Here is a 15,326-nt window from a genome sequence, read left to right on the forward strand (position 1 = left end):
CTGCAGCAACTCATCACACCTCCTTCGACAGCACCTTCCAAACCCAAAGACAGCAGACACATGGGAACACCTGCAAGTTCCCCTCCAAGTCACAAACTATCCTGGCTTGGAAATATATCACTGTTCCTTCACTGTCGCTGGATCAAAATCATAGAACTCCCTCCTTAACAGCAATGTGGGTATATCGGCACCAGATGGACTGCAGCGGTTTAAGAAGGCAGCTCACCACCACCTTCTTGAGGGCAATTTGGGATGGGCAAGAAATGCTAGACCTGCCAGCAATGCCCACATCCGATGAAAGAATTTAAAATACAAAGCCCAAGGTCTCTATTTTAGCAGTTGAAGCATTCATGAGAGATGATTCTGTGTACTGAAGAATGGCAGCAATCAGTTGCCAAACTCTCTTTGACAGACTATGATGTATATAACTATTCAGTCATGAAAGCATAAATCCGGTCCATACTTTCTTTCTTGGTTTTCTCCAAACTTTGCAGTTACAGAGACACAGGTGGTGATTCTGCTCAGACAGCAATCTCTAGTTCTAATCATGACTCGGGTTAACAGCTGTGTGATTTTCAGCATTCAGTATCATTTTCTGCTTTTTACCGATGCACTTGACTTACCCTTACTTACCCTGTGAACCCTCTGCTTCACCAGCTACATCCTCCAGGATTTGTGCACTGAGTGCTGCTGGAGGGCACAGAGTGTGAAGAAGGGAGTTTGGTAAGTGAGTGAATTTCAAGGGTTAATCTTTCTGTAATCTAGTTTTTTTTTTGTTTACATTTAGCAATTAATTGAAATTACTGTTTAAGTTAAGAGGTAAGTGGGGTTTCTTATTGTTTTAAACAAGGGTATGCAAGCTCTCTGAGAGTAGCTGTAGTTAGTTAATTAGGTAGCTAGCTTAAACTGGTTTCTGAGCTCTAGCAGAGCTGATACAGTGTGTAAATTGCAAGCTGAGTTTAGAGATACGATTTTGGTGAGTGGGGATTTTAAATGTCTTTATCTTTCTAAAAATCTGATCTGGAGTTGGTATTTAACTGGGATTTACTCTGTAAATAAAGTAGGGTTAAGAAAGTAAAGTAAGTTTCTTCCAGTATTAGGCAGGGATTAACAGGCTCTGCTGCAGAGTTGCTGATTAGTTAAGTGGCTGACCAGCTGCAGTTTCAGGTTCAAAAAGTTTAAATACAGAGGTCTGGGTGCAGCCTGCAAACCGCACGCAGATTGCAAGCTGAGTGTGGAGATAAGAGTTTGGTGAATGATGAGGGAGTAGGAGGTGCTCCTTTTTTTATACTTTTTTTGCCTTCCAGTATTTGGTTCTTGCTTCGGTGCAGTGGAAGGAGCTGGTTGTGAGTAACTGGTAAGTTAATCTACTTATATTAAATAGTCTGTCAAGTTGAGGTATGGCAGGGCAGCTCGGCCAAGTGGAATGTACAGCCTGTGGCATGTAGAAAGTCATGGATGCACCATGTGTCCTAGCCAAATGCATCTCCAGAAAGTCTCACCGGCTGCAGAAGGTTGAGCTCCAGGTTTCGGAACTCGAGTGGCGGCTGAAGTCACTGTGGCGCATCAGCGAGGCAGAGAACTATGTGGATAGCACGTTCAGGGAGGTGGTCACACCACAGGTTAGGAGCATGCAAGCAGATAGGGAATGGATGACTGCCAGGCAGTCTTAAGAGAACCAGGAAAGTAGTGCAGGAGTCCCCTGAGACGATCTTGCTTGCTAATCAATTTTCCATTTTGGATACTGGTGAGAGTGATGGTTTCTCAGAGGAGTGCAGTCAGAGCCAAGTTTGTGGCACTGCAGGTGGCTTAGCTGCACAGGAGGTGAAGAAGAAGAGCAGTAGTGATTGGAGATCTGTTAGTTAGGGGAGCAAACTGGCGTTTCTGCGGCCGTAGCCGGAACTCCAAGATGATGTGTTGCCTCCCTGGTGCCAGGGTCAAGGATGTCACAGAATGGCTGCAGGATATTCTTCTGGGGGAGGGCGAATAGCCAGAGGTCGTGGTCCACATTGGCACCAATGACATAGATAGGAAGGGGGATGAGGTCCTGAAAGCAGATTTTAGGGAGCTAGGAAGGAGATTAAAAAGCAGGACCTCAAAAGCAGTAATCTCAGGATTACTCCCAGCCTCACATGTGAGTGAGCACAGGAATAGGAGAACTGAGTGAATGAACACATGACTGGAGAAGCGGTGTAGGAGGGAGGGCATCAGATTTCTGAGGCATTGAGGCCAGTTCTAGGGCAGGTGGGACCTGAACAAGATGTGTTGCATCTTAGTAGGACTGGGACTAATATCTTTGCAGGGAGATTTGCTAGTGCTGTTGGGGAGGGTTTAAACTAGATTGGCAGGGGAGTTCAGATCAGAGGGAAGCAAAACTGGGGATTGGGAACCAGGAGCAAATATCGGAGAGGAATACCAAGGTGCACAAAATACTGGGAGAGATAGATAGCACGTGAGTAGGGAATAGTAAATTATTAGGTGGGGTCAGAGTAAGGGAGAAAGTAATAAAGTCTAAATCAGGGTTAATGTGCATATATATGAATGCACAGAGTGTGGTTAATAAGATTGATGAGGTACAGGTGCAGATTGCCATGTGGAAATATAATGTTGTGGCTATAACAGAGACCTGGCTCAAAGAAGGGCAGGACTGGGAGTTAAATATTCCTGGATACAAGGTGTTTAGGAAAAATAGGAAAGGGGAAAAAGGGGGAGGGGTTGTGGTATTAATTAAGCAGAGCACTGCAGTTCTGGAGAAAAAGGATGTCCCAGAGGGGTTGAGGACAGAATCAATTTGGCTAGAGCTAAGGAACAAAAAAGGTGCAGTTACATTGCTCGGTGTTGTCTATAGGCCACCAGCTAGTGGGAAGGACGTGGAGGAACAAATTTGCAAGGAAATTACAGAGAAGTGCAAAAATTATAGGGTAGTTATAATGGGGGACTTTTATTATCCAAACATAGACTGGGATAGTAGTAGTGTAAAGGGCAGTGAGGGGCAATAGTTCCAACAGTGTGTTCAGGAACATTTTCTACAGCAGTATGTTTCTAGTCCAAGGATAAAGGAGGCACTGCTAGCCCTGGATCTTGGAAATGAGGTGAGTCAAGTGGATCAAGTATCAGTAGGAGAGCATTTAGGGGACAGTGATTGTATCATAAGATTTAGGCTGACTATGGAAAAGGACAAAGAACAATCCCGAGTAAGAATAATTAACTGGGGGAAAGCCAACTTCAGTGGGCTAAGAAAGGAGCTGGGATGAATAAATTGGAGTCAAATGTTGGCAGAAAAACTGGTAGCTGAACAATGGGCTACCTTCAAAGAAGACATAGTTTGGGCACATTCAAGGTATGTTCCCTCAAAGGGAAAGGTAGGGCAAACAAATTCAGAGCCCCCTGGATGACAAAAGAGGTACAAATTAAGATAAAGAAGAAAAAGTGTGCTTTTGACAGATGCCAGGTAGAAAATACTATTGAGAGCCACACTGAATATAGAAGGTCCAGAGGGGAAGTGAAAAAGCAAATAAGAGAAGCAAAGAGAGAGCATGAAAAGAGACTGGCAGCTAGCAATAAAGGGACTCCCAAAGACTTCTATAGACATATAAATAGTAAAAAGGTATTAAAAGGAGGAGTGGGGCCTATTGGGGACCGTAAAGGGGATTTAAACATGGAAGCAGAGGGCATAGCAGAGGTATTAAATGAATACTTTGCATCTGTCTTTACTAAGGAAGAAGATACAACCCTGGCAATTGTGAAAGAGGATGTAATTCAGACACTAGAAGGGTTGAAAATTGTAGAGAATGTATTAGATAGGCTGTCTGTACTTAAAGTGGATAAAGCACCAGGACGGAATGAGATGCATCTAAGGCTACTGAGGGCAGTGAGGAGATTGTGGAGGTACTGGCCATAATTTTTCAGTCTTCCTTAGACTCGGGGATGGTGCCAGAGGACTGGAGAATTGCAAACGTTACACCCTTGTTCAATAAAGGGTGTAAAGATAAGCCCAGCAACCACAGTTTAACTTCGGTGGTGAGGAAACCTCTAGAAAAAATAATTTGGGACAAAATCAATTGTCACATGGACAAATGCGAGTTAATTAAGGAAAGCCAGCATGGATTTCTTAAGGGAAAATCGTGTTTAACTAACTTGCTGGTGTTTTTTGAGGAGGTAACAGAGAGGGTTGAGGAGGGCAATGCTGTTGATGTGGTGTACATGGACTTTCAAAATGCGTTTGATACAGAGCCACACGACAGACTGGTGAGCAAACGTCTCACTCATGGAATAAAAGGGATGGTAGCAATATGGATATGGAATTGGTTGAGTGACAGGAAACACAGACTAGTGGTTAATGGATGTTTTTTGGGCTGGAGGAAGGTTTGTAGTGGAGTTCCCCAGGGGTCAGTGTTGGGTCCCTTGCTTTTCCTGATATATATTAATGACCTAGACCTTGCTGTACAGGGCACAGTTTCAAGGTTTGCCGATGATACGAAACTTAGAAGCATTGTGAACTGTGAGGAGGATAGGTAGAACTTCAAAAGTACATAGGCAAGTTGGTGGAATGGGCAGAGAGGTGGCAGATGAAGTTCAATGCAGAGAAATGTGAAGTGCTTCATTTTGGTAGGAAGGACATGGAGAGACAATATAAAACAAAGGGTACAATTCTAAAGGGGGTGCAGGAACAGAGGGACCTGGGTGTATATGTGCATAAGCCATTGAAGATGACGGGGCAAGTTGACAGAGCGGTTAATAAAGCATACAGTATCCTAGTTTTATTAATAGGGGCATAGAGTACAAGAGCAAGGAAGTCATGTTGAACTTATGCAGTATTACGTCTAGTTCTGGGTGCCGTGCTTTAGGAAAGATGTGAGGGCATTGGAGAGAGTACAGAAAAGATTCACAAGATTAGTTCTGGGGATGAGGAACTTCAGTTATGAAGATAGATTGGAGAAGTTAGGGCTGTTTTCTTTGGAGAAGAGAAGGCTGAGAGGTGATTTGATAGAGATATTCAAAATCATGAGGGGTCTGGACCACGTAGATAGAGAGAAACTGTTCCCACTTGTGAAAGAATCAAGAACAAGAGGGCACAAATTTAAAGTATTTGGTATGAGAAGCAAAAGTGACATGAGGAAAAGCTTTTTCACGCAGAGAGTGGTTGAGGTCTGGAATGTACTGCCTGAGAATTTGGGAGAGTTAGGTTCAATTGAAGCATTCAAAAGGGAATTAGACTGTTATCTGAAAAGGAAGAATGTGCGAGGTTTATGGGGAGATGGTAGGGGAATGAAACTTGAGTAAGTAGCTCTTTCGGAGAGCTGGTGTGGACATAATGGGCCGAATGGCCTCCTTCTGCGCTGTAACAATTCTGTGATTCTGAGATTGTTTTCAGAGAGTATAAATTCAGGGGACTGTCAGTGCTGCTCTTCTGCATTGAGTGCTACTGGAGGGCACAGAGTGTGAAGAAGGAGTTTGGTATTGAGGGAGTTTGGTAAGGAAGGGAACTATAAATTAAAAAAAAATTAAATTAATACAATAAAGATGGCAGGACAGGTGACGTGGCACAGTGCAGTATGTGGGAGCCCCTGGATGTCACGGCAATCCATGGTAACCATGTCTGTGGTAAGTGTTTGCAGCTTGAGGAGCTTTGGCGCCGAGTCATTGAGCTGGAGGCTGAGCGGCAGACACTGCAATTCATCAGGAAGGGGGAAGGTTGCCTGGACACTCTGTTCCAGAAGGCAGTCACACCCCATAGGAGAGGGTCAGTGATCAGGGACGGGAGGGTGTGACTGCAAGTCAGGCAGGTAAGGGGATCGAGAAGGTGAGATTGAAGGAGCCTCAGCCCTTGCCATTGAGCAACAACTTCAAGGTTCTTGCAGCTTGTATGGACAAGAGCAAGGGTTGTAGTGTGATGAGCAGACTGACTATGGTACAGGAAGCCGTTCAAGTGGGGGAGCAAAAAGGAAAGTAGTGGTAGTCGGGGACTGAATAGTGAGGGGGATTGACACTGTTCTCTGCAGCAAAGAGCGAGAGTCCAGAAGGCTGTGTTGCCTGCCCAGTGCCTGGGTTTGGGACATCTGCTCATGCTGAAGAGGAACTTCCAGTGGGAGGAGGAGGATACAGTCGTTGTGATCCATGTAGGTACCAACAACATAGGCAGGACAAAGAATGAGGTTCTGTCTAGTCAGTACGAAGAGCTAGGCACCAAATTAAGAAGCAGAACCTCCAAGGTAGTAATATTACCTGAGCCACATGCAAATTGGAGTATGGCAAATAAGATTAGAGAAATTAATACATGGCTCAAAGACTAGTATGTTAGAAGTGGGTTCCCAATCGTGGGGTACTGACAGCATACTGGGAAAAGTGGGGGCCGTACCATTGGGACGTTCTACACCAGAACAGTGCTGGTGTTCTAGCGAGTCACGTAACTAGGGAAGTAGAGAGAGTTTTAAACTAAATAGTGGGGGAAAGGAATCAAATTTGGGAAGATATGGTAAATCAAAGATAAGGGACAAGGCAAGAGAGAAAGGTATTAATATGGGAAAAGATGAACAAACTGTGACAAGAAGGAACAGTGAGTACAAATCTAAGAGTAAACCAGCAGACAATGCCAGAAGTTACAAAAATAATAAAAGGACAAAACTGAAGGTCCTGTATCTGAATGCATGTAGCATTTGAAACAAAACAGATGAACTGATAGCGCAAATAGAAATAAATAAGTACGATCTGATGGCCATTACAGAGACATGGCTACAGGATGACATAGATTGGGACCTGAATATTGAAGGGTACATGACATTTAGGAAGGACCAGAAACTAGGAAAAGGTGGAGGGGTGGCTCTGTTAATTAATTGATGGCATTAGCACAATAGAGAGGGATGACTGAAGTTCACGAAACCAGGATGTAGAAGCGGTTTGGGTCGAGATCAGAAATTATAAAGGCTGGAAGTCACTTGTCGGAGTGGTGTGCAGGCCCCTTAACAGTAACCATTTGATAGGATGGGTTATGAAGGAAGAAATAATGGGTGCTTATCAGAAAGGTACAGCAATAATCATGGGGGATTTTAATCTACATATGGATTGGAAAAATCAGATGGGCAAAGGTAGCCTAGATCAGGAGTTCATAAATGTTTTTGGGGTCGTTTCTTAGAACAGTAGGTTCTGGAGTCAACCAGAGAGCAGGCTACACTGGACCTGGTATTGTGCAACAAGATAGGATGTATTAATGACCTCATAGTGAAGGCGCCCCGAGGCAGCAGTGATCATAATATGATTGAATTTTACATTCAGTTTGAGGGAGAGAAGAGTGGTTCTACGACTAGTATTTTAAACTTAAATAAGGGCAATTATGAGTGTCTGAAAGCAGAGCTAGCAAATGTGAACTGGCAAAAGATGTAAAGGGATAGGTCAAAAGAGATGCAGTGGCAGACATTTTAAGGGGATATTTCAGAATATACAAAATAGATACATGTCAACAAGAAAGAAAAATTCCACCCACCATCCGTGATTGACGAAAAAAGTTAAAGATAGTATCAAACTTAAAGAAAAAGCATATAATTGTGCAAAGATGGGTGGCAGGTCAGAAGATTGGACCGAATATAAAAAGCAGCAAAGAATAACTAAAAGATTAATAAGGAGGGCAAAATTACAGTATGAGAGAAAGCTGGTATTACAGCCAGGTGAGGAGGGTTCTCAGGCTCCCCTTTCGCACCTTCTCTAATTTGACTGTAACAAGATTCATCCTTTTTTAACAGTGATTGAACTTACCATCTCAGTGAGTGCTTGCTCCTGTTCCTCTAATATAATTGTCAAAGAACCAATCAGACAGGTTTTCTTAACTTTATTTCTTTCTTGTTTAACCTCATTATTCTTAACACTCTAAACCGGTTCAAATTACTAAAATACGCTATGCATTTATGCCCACATTCACACAAGAGTCACACGCATACACACATACACAAACACACACAAACATAGATTACAGAGGGAAAACAGATTTAAGTGGTCGGAGTAGAGTCCAGAATAAACACAGTACATCCATCCCAGAGTTCTCAATTGAAAGTGTAGTCCTGAAGTCCTCGCTGGGCCACGTGCACAGTTGTGGGCTTGCTTCTCATCTTCCGGAAGGCATAGGAAGGGGGTCGATCCTTGTCCCCTAATTGTTGTTGGTGGTGGTCTGTAGGCTGAAGGCTTTACCAATTGTAGCCAGGGCTTCTCTGGATCTATACTGGAGAAAGAGAGAGATGTTCTGTGGATCGTTTCTCAGTTACTGTTTTCTGCTTTGAGTGAAAAAGCTTAGTCTCTCCAGGGTTGCACAAGCATTCACATGACATTCCCAAACCTCTTTGTGTTTTTAATGGAGTCCTTCTGGTAGCTTCTCTGATATTCAAGGCTTTACTCCTCAAGCTGTCCAGTCACACTTGGTGGGGGTTGGCTCTTTCAAAATCAATGGGTGTCGATGGCTCCTGATGTCTGTGTTGATAAAGACATTTCAGGTAATTTAATCAGAGAGCAGCCCATTGTTCTGGCAAGGTAGAATCAGTCATTTTTTTTTTAATACATTCATGGGATGCAGGCCTTGCTGTTTAGGTCAGCATTTATTGCTCATCCCTAATTGCCCTTGAGAAGGTCGTGGTTATCTGCTGCCTTGAACCGCTGCAGTCCATGTGGGGTTGCGACACCCACAGTGCTGTTAGGGGGGAGTTCCAGGACTTTAATCGAGCAACAGTGAAGGAATGGCGATATATTTCCAAGTCAGGATGGTGTGTGGCTTGGAGGGCAACATTGCAGGTGATGGTGTTCCCATGCATCTGCTGCCCTTGTCCTTCTAGGTGGTAGAGGTCGCGGGTTTAGAAGGTGCTGTCTAAGGAGCTTTGGTGCATTGCTGCAGTGCATCTTGTACACACCGCTACCACTGTGCGTCAGTGGTGGAGAGAGGAGGGAATGTTTGTGGATGGGGTGCCAATCAAATGGGCTCTTTGTCCTGGATGGTGTCAAGCTTCTTGAGTGTTGTTGGAGCTGCGCCCATCCAGGCAAGTGGAGAGAATTCTATCACACTCCTGACTTGTGCCTTGTAGATGGTGGATAAGGCAATGGGGAGTCAGGAGGTGAGTTACTCGCCTCAGGATTCCTAGCCTCTGGCCTGCTCTTGTAGCCACAGTATTTATATGGCTAAACCAGTTCAGTTTCTGGCCAATGGTAACTCCCAGGATGTTGATAGTGGGGGATTTAGCAATTGTAATACCATTGAATGTCTAGGGGAGATGGTTAGATTCTCTCTTGTTGGATGGAGATGGTCATTGCCTGGCACTTGTGTGGCGTGAAAGTTACTTGACATTTATCAGCCCAAGCCTGGATATCGTCCAGGTCTTGGTGCATTTCTACACGGACTGCTTCAGTATTGGAGGAGTCGTGAATGTTGCTGAGCATTATGCAATCATCAGCGAACTTCCCCATTTCTGACCTTATGATTGAAGGTAGGTCATTAATGAAGCAACTGAAGCTGGTTGGGCCTAGGACACTACTCTGAGGAACTCCTTCAGTGATGTCCTGGAGCTGAGATAATTAACCTCCAATAACCATAACCATCTTCCTTTGCGCGAGGTATGACTCCAAACAGCGGAGAGTTTTCCGTCTAATTCCTATTGACTCCAGTTTTGCTCGGGATCCTTGATGCCATACTCAGTCAAATGCTGCCTTGATGTCAAGGGCAATCACTCTCACCTCACCTCTTGAGTTCAGCCCTTTTGTCCATGTTTGAACCAGGGCTGTAATGAGGTCAGGAGCTGAGTGGCCCTGGCGGAACCCAAACTGAGCAGGTTATTGCTAAGCAAGCGCTGCTTGATAGCACTGTCAATGACCCCTTCCATCACTTTACAGATGATCGAAAGTGAACTGATGGGGTGGTAATTAGCCTGGTTGGATTTGTCCTGCTTTTTGTGTACAGGACATACCTGGGCAATTTTCCACATTGCCAGGTAGATACCAGTGTTGTAACTGTCCTGGAACAGCTTGGCTAGGGCGTGGCAACCTCTGGAGCACAGGTGTTCAGTGCTATTTCTGTAATGTTGTCAGGGCCCATATCCTTTGCAGTATCCAGTGCCTTCAGTCATTTTTTGATATCACGTGGAGTGAATCGAATTGGCTGAAGACTGGCATCTGCGATGCTGGGGATTTCAGGAGGGGGCTGAGATGAATTATCCACTCGACACTTCTGGCTGAAAATTGTTGCAAATGCTTCAGCCTTATGTTTTGCACTGATGTGCTGGGCTCCCCCATCATTGCAGATGGGGATATTTGTGGAGCCACCTCCTCCAGTTAGTTGTTTAATTGTCCACCACCATTGACAACTGGATGTGGCAGGACTGCAGAGCTAAGATCTGATCCATTGATTTATGGGATCGCTTAGCTCTATTGCATGCTGCTTATGTTGTTTGGCACGCAAGTAGTCCTAGATTGTAGCTTCACCAGGTTGACACCTCATTTTGAGGTATGCCTGGTGCTGCTCCTGGCATGGCCTCCTGCACTCTTCATTGAACCAGGGTTGATCCCCCAGCTTGATGGTAATGGTAGAGTTGGGGATATGCCGGGTCATGAGGTTACAGATTGGGGTTGAGTACAATTCTGCTGCTGTTGATGGCCCACAGCGCCTCATAGATGCCCAGTTTTGATTTGCTAGATCTGTTCGAAATCCATTCCATCTAGCACTGTGGTAGTGCGACAACACAATGGAGGGTATCCTCAATGTGAAGATAGGATTTTGTCTCCACAAGGACTGTGCAGTGGTTACTCCTACCAATACTCGCATGGACAGATGCATCTGCAGCAGCCGGATTGGTGAGGATGAATTCAAGTATGTTTTTTCCTCGTGTTGGTTCCCTCACCACCTGCCGCAGACCAGTCTAGCAGCTATGACCTTTAGGACTTGGCCAGCTCGGTCAGTAGTGGTGCTACGGAACCACTCTTGGTGATGGACTTTGATGTCCCCCACCCAGAGTACATTCTGTGCCATTGCCACCCTCAGTTATTCCTCCAAGTGGTGTTCAACATGGAGGAGTAGTGATTCATCAGCTGAAGGGGCTGGTGGGGGGGGGAGAGGTGGTGGTGGGACGGTAGATGGTAATCAGCAGGACGTTTCCTTGCCCCTGTTTGCCCTGATGCCATGAGACTTCATGAGGGCCTCAGTCAATGTTGATGACTACCAGGGCAACTCCCTCCTGACTGTGTACCATTGTGCCACCACTTCTGCCGGGTCTGTCCTGCCAGTGGGATGTGACATACCTGGGGATGTTGATGATGGTGTCTGGACATTGTCCGGAGGTATGATTTGGTGAATATGACTATGTCAGGCTGTTGCTTGACTGGTCTGTGAGACAGCTCTCTCAACTTTGGCACAAGCCCCCAGATGTTAGTAAAGAGGATTTTTCAGGGTCGACAGGTCTGGGTTTGCTGTTGTCGTTTCCGGTGCCTTGGTCGATAGAATCAGTCATGTTGCCCGCAGTCTAATTTTTAAAATTAATTCATAATTTAAGTAATAATTAAGGAATTAAAAAGCTAGTCTAATGGTGACCATGAAACCATTGTCGATTGTTGTAAAAATCCATCTGGTTTATTAATGTCCTTTAGGGAAGGATATCTGCCATCCTTACCTGGTCTGGCCTACATGTGACTCCAGATCCACAGCAATGTGGTTGACCCTTAACTGCCCTCTGAAATGGCTGAGCAAGCCACGCAGTTGTCAAGGGCAATTAGGGGTCAGCAATAAATGCTGGCCTAGTCAGTGATGCCCACACCCCTCAAAAAACTAATTTTAAAAAATCCTTTGGCGTTTCAAATGTAAGTTTCAGTGGCCATCTTGGCTGCCAGGTTACTTTTTAAAAACAGTTATTTGTAAGAATTTCCAGTAAAAGTCTCAGGCAAGGTTCCAACCAATGAAATTAATATTTCCCATTTGGGATGTAGGGTTTTCATGACACTGGCGAGAAATATGAAGACAGATAGTAAGTGTCTCTATAGATATTTAAAAAAGAAAAGTGAACAAAGTCCTATAGAAAGTGACTCTGGGGAATTAATAAGGGAAAATAAGGAGCTGGCAGATGAATTGATCAAGTATTTTGCATCAGTCTTCACCATAGAGGATACAAGTAACATCCCAGAAATAGCTGTAAATCAGGAAATGGAAGGGAGGGAGGAACTCAAGAAAATTACAATCACCAGGGAAATGGTACTGAGAAAATTGTTGGAGCTGTGGGCTGACAAGTCCCCGAGTCCTGATGGACTTCATCCGAGGGTCTTAACAGGAGTGGCTAGTGAGATAGTTGATGCATTGGTTTTGATTTTCCAAAATCCCCTAGATTCAGGGAAGGTTCCATTAGATAGAAAATTATCTAATGTAACTCCTTTATTCAAAAAGGGAGGGAGACAGAAAGTAGGAAACTACAGGCCAGTTAGCTTAACATCTGTCACAGGGAAAATGTTAGAATCTATTATTAAATAAGTTATAGCAGGGCACTTAGAAAAATTCAAGGTAATCAGGCTGGGTCAACATGGTTTTATGAAAGGGAAATCATGTTTAACCAATTTATTGGAGTTCTTTGAAGAAGTAACATGTGCTATGGATAAAGGGGAACTGGTAGATGTACTGTACTTAGATTTCCAGAAAGCATTTGATAAGGTACCACATCAAAGGTTATTGCAGAAAATAAAAGCTCACGGTGTTCTTTTGTTCTTTTGGGCCTCCTTATCTCGAGAGACAATGGATACGCGCCTGGAGGTGGTCAGTGGTTTGTGAAGCAGCGCCTGGAGTGGCTATAAAGGCCAATTCTGGAGTGACAGGCTCTTCCACAGGTGCTGCAGAGAAATTTGTTTGTTGGGGCTGTTGCACAGTTGGCTCTCCCCTTGCGCCTCTGTCTTTTTTCCTGCCAACTACTAAGTCTCTTCGACTCGCCACAATTTAGCCCTGTCTTTATGGCTGCCCGCCAGCTCTGGCGAATGCTGGCAACTGACTCCCACGACTTGTGATCAATGTCACACGATTTCATGTCGCGTTTGCAGACGTCTTTATAACGGAGACATGGACGGCCGGTGGGTCTGATACCAGTGGCGAGCTCGCTGTACAATGTGTCTTTGGGGATCCTGCCATCTTCCATGCGGCTCACATGGCCAAGCCATCTCAAGCGCCGCTGACTCAGTAGTGTGTATAAGCTGGGGATGTTGGCCGCTTCAAGGACTTCTGTGTTGGAGATATAGTCCTGCCACCTGATGCCAAGTATTCTCCGAAGGCAGCGAAGATGGAATGAATTGAGACGTCGCTCTTGGCTGGCATACGTTGTCCAGGCCTCGCTGCCGTAGAGCAAGGTACTGAGGACACAGGCCTGATACACTCGGACTTTTGTGTTCCGTGTCAGTGCGCCATTTTCCCACACTCTCTTGGCCAGTCTGAACATAGCAGTGGAAGCCTTACCCATGCGCTTGTTGATTTCTGCATCTAGAGACAGGTTACTGGTGATAGTTGAGCCTAGGTAGGTGAACTCTTGAACCACTTCCAGAGCGTGGTCGCCAATATTGATGGATGGAGCATTTCTGACATCCTGCCCCATGATGTTCGTTTTCTTGAGGCTGATGGTTAGGCCAAATTCATTGCAGGCAGACGCAAACCTGTCGATGAGACTCTGCAGGCATTCTTCAGTGTGAGATGTTAAAGCAGCATCGTCAGCAAAGAGGAGTTCTCTGATGAGGACTTTCCGTACTTTGGACTTCGCTCTTAGACGGGCAAGGTTGAACAACCTGCCCCCTGATCTTGTGTGGAGGAAAATTCCTTCTTCAGAGGATTTGAACGCATGTGAAAGCAGCAGGGAGAAGAAAATCCCAAAAAGTGTGGGTGCGAGAACACAGCCCTGTTTCACACCACTCAGGATAGGAAAGGGCTCTGATGAGGAGCCACCATGTTGAATTGTGCCTTTCATATTGTCATGGAATGAGGTGATGATACTTAGTAGCTTTGGTGGACATCCGATCTTTTCTAGTAGTCTGAAGAGACCACGTCTGCTGACGAGGTCAAAGGCTTTGGTGAGATCAATGAAAGCAATGTAGAGGGGCATCTGTTGTTCACGGCATTTCTCCTGTATCTGACGAAGGGAGAACAGCATGTCAATAGTCGATCTCTCTGCACGAAAGCCACACTGTGCCTCAGGGTAGACGCGCTCGGCCAGCTTCTGGAGCCTGTTCAGAGCGACTCGAGCAAAGACTTTCCCCACTATGCTGAGCAGGGAGATTCCACGGTAGTTGTTGCAGTCACCGCGGTCACCTTTGTTTTTATAGAGGGTGATGATGTTGGCATCGCGCATGTCCTGGGGTACTGCTCCCTCGTCCCAGCACAGGCATAGCAGTTCATGTAGTGCTGAGAGTATAGCAGGTTTGGCACTCTTGATTATCTAAGTACTGTACTTAGATTTCCAGAAAGCATTTGATAAGGTACCACATCAAAGGTTATTGCAGAAAATAAAAGCTCACGGTGTAGGGCTTAACATATTGGCATGGATGGAAGATTGGCTAGCTAACAGGAAATAGAGAGTAGACATAAATGGGTCATTTTCTGGTTGGCAAGATGTAATGAGCGGTTTGCCACAGGGATCAGTGTTGGGGCCTCAACTATTTACCATCTATATTCATGACTTGGATAAAGGGACCGAAGGTATGGTTGCTAAATTTGCTAATGACACAAAGATGGGTAGGAAAGTAAGTTGTGAAGAGGATGTAAGGAGGCTACAAAGGGATTATAGATAGGTTAAGTGAGTGGGTGAAGATATGGCAAATGGAGTATAATGTGGGAAAATGTGAAATTATCCATTTTGTCAGGAAGAATAAAAAAGGAGCATATTATCTAAATGGTGAGAAATTGCAGAGCTCTGTGATGCAGAAGGATCTAGGTGTCCTAGTGTATGAATTGCAAAAAGTTTGTATGCAGGTACAGCAAGTAATTAGGAAAGCTAATGGAATGTTATCCTTTATTGCTAGGGAAATTGAATACAAATGTAGGGAGGTTATGCTTTAGCTATACAGGACTTTGGTGAGACCACATGTGGAGTACTGTGTACAGTATTGGTCTCCTTATTTAAGGAAGGATGTAAATGCATTGGAAGCAGTTCAGAGAAGGTTTACTAGACTAAAAGCTGGGATGGGCGGGCTGTCTTATGAGGAAAGGTTGGACAGGCTAGGCTTGTATCCGCTGGAATGTAGAAGAGTAAGAAGTAACTTGATTGAAACATATAAGATTCTGAGGGGTCTTGACAGGGTGGATGTGCAAAGGATATTTCCTCTTGTGGGAGAATCTAGAACTAGGGGTC

The 15,326-nt window shown here is 44.8% G+C and overlaps 1 protein-coding gene across 10 annotated transcripts in view; it reads left to right on the plus strand.

Moving 5' to 3' along the window:
• gra (granulito) overlaps positions 1 to 15,326 on the plus strand; it is a 265,219-nt gene that overhangs the window by 129,433 nt on the left and 120,460 nt on the right. Inside the window, exons 6-7 of one of the 10 annotated variants that reach the window (XR_010974968.1) lie at positions 658 to 723; positions 1,308 to 1,357. The exons of the other annotated variants lie outside the window; for them this stretch is intronic. The gene's annotated coding sequence lies outside the window, so the exon portion shown is untranslated. The remainder of the gene's footprint in view (positions 1 to 657; positions 724 to 1,307; positions 1,358 to 15,326) is intronic. 10 annotated transcript variants of the gene reach the window in all.

Source organism: Heterodontus francisci, chromosome 5 (assembly GCF_036365525.1).
Source record: "Heterodontus francisci isolate sHetFra1 chromosome 5, sHetFra1.hap1, whole genome shotgun sequence".
NCBI classification, from domain to species: Eukaryota; Metazoa; Chordata; class Chondrichthyes; order Heterodontiformes; family Heterodontidae; genus Heterodontus; species Heterodontus francisci.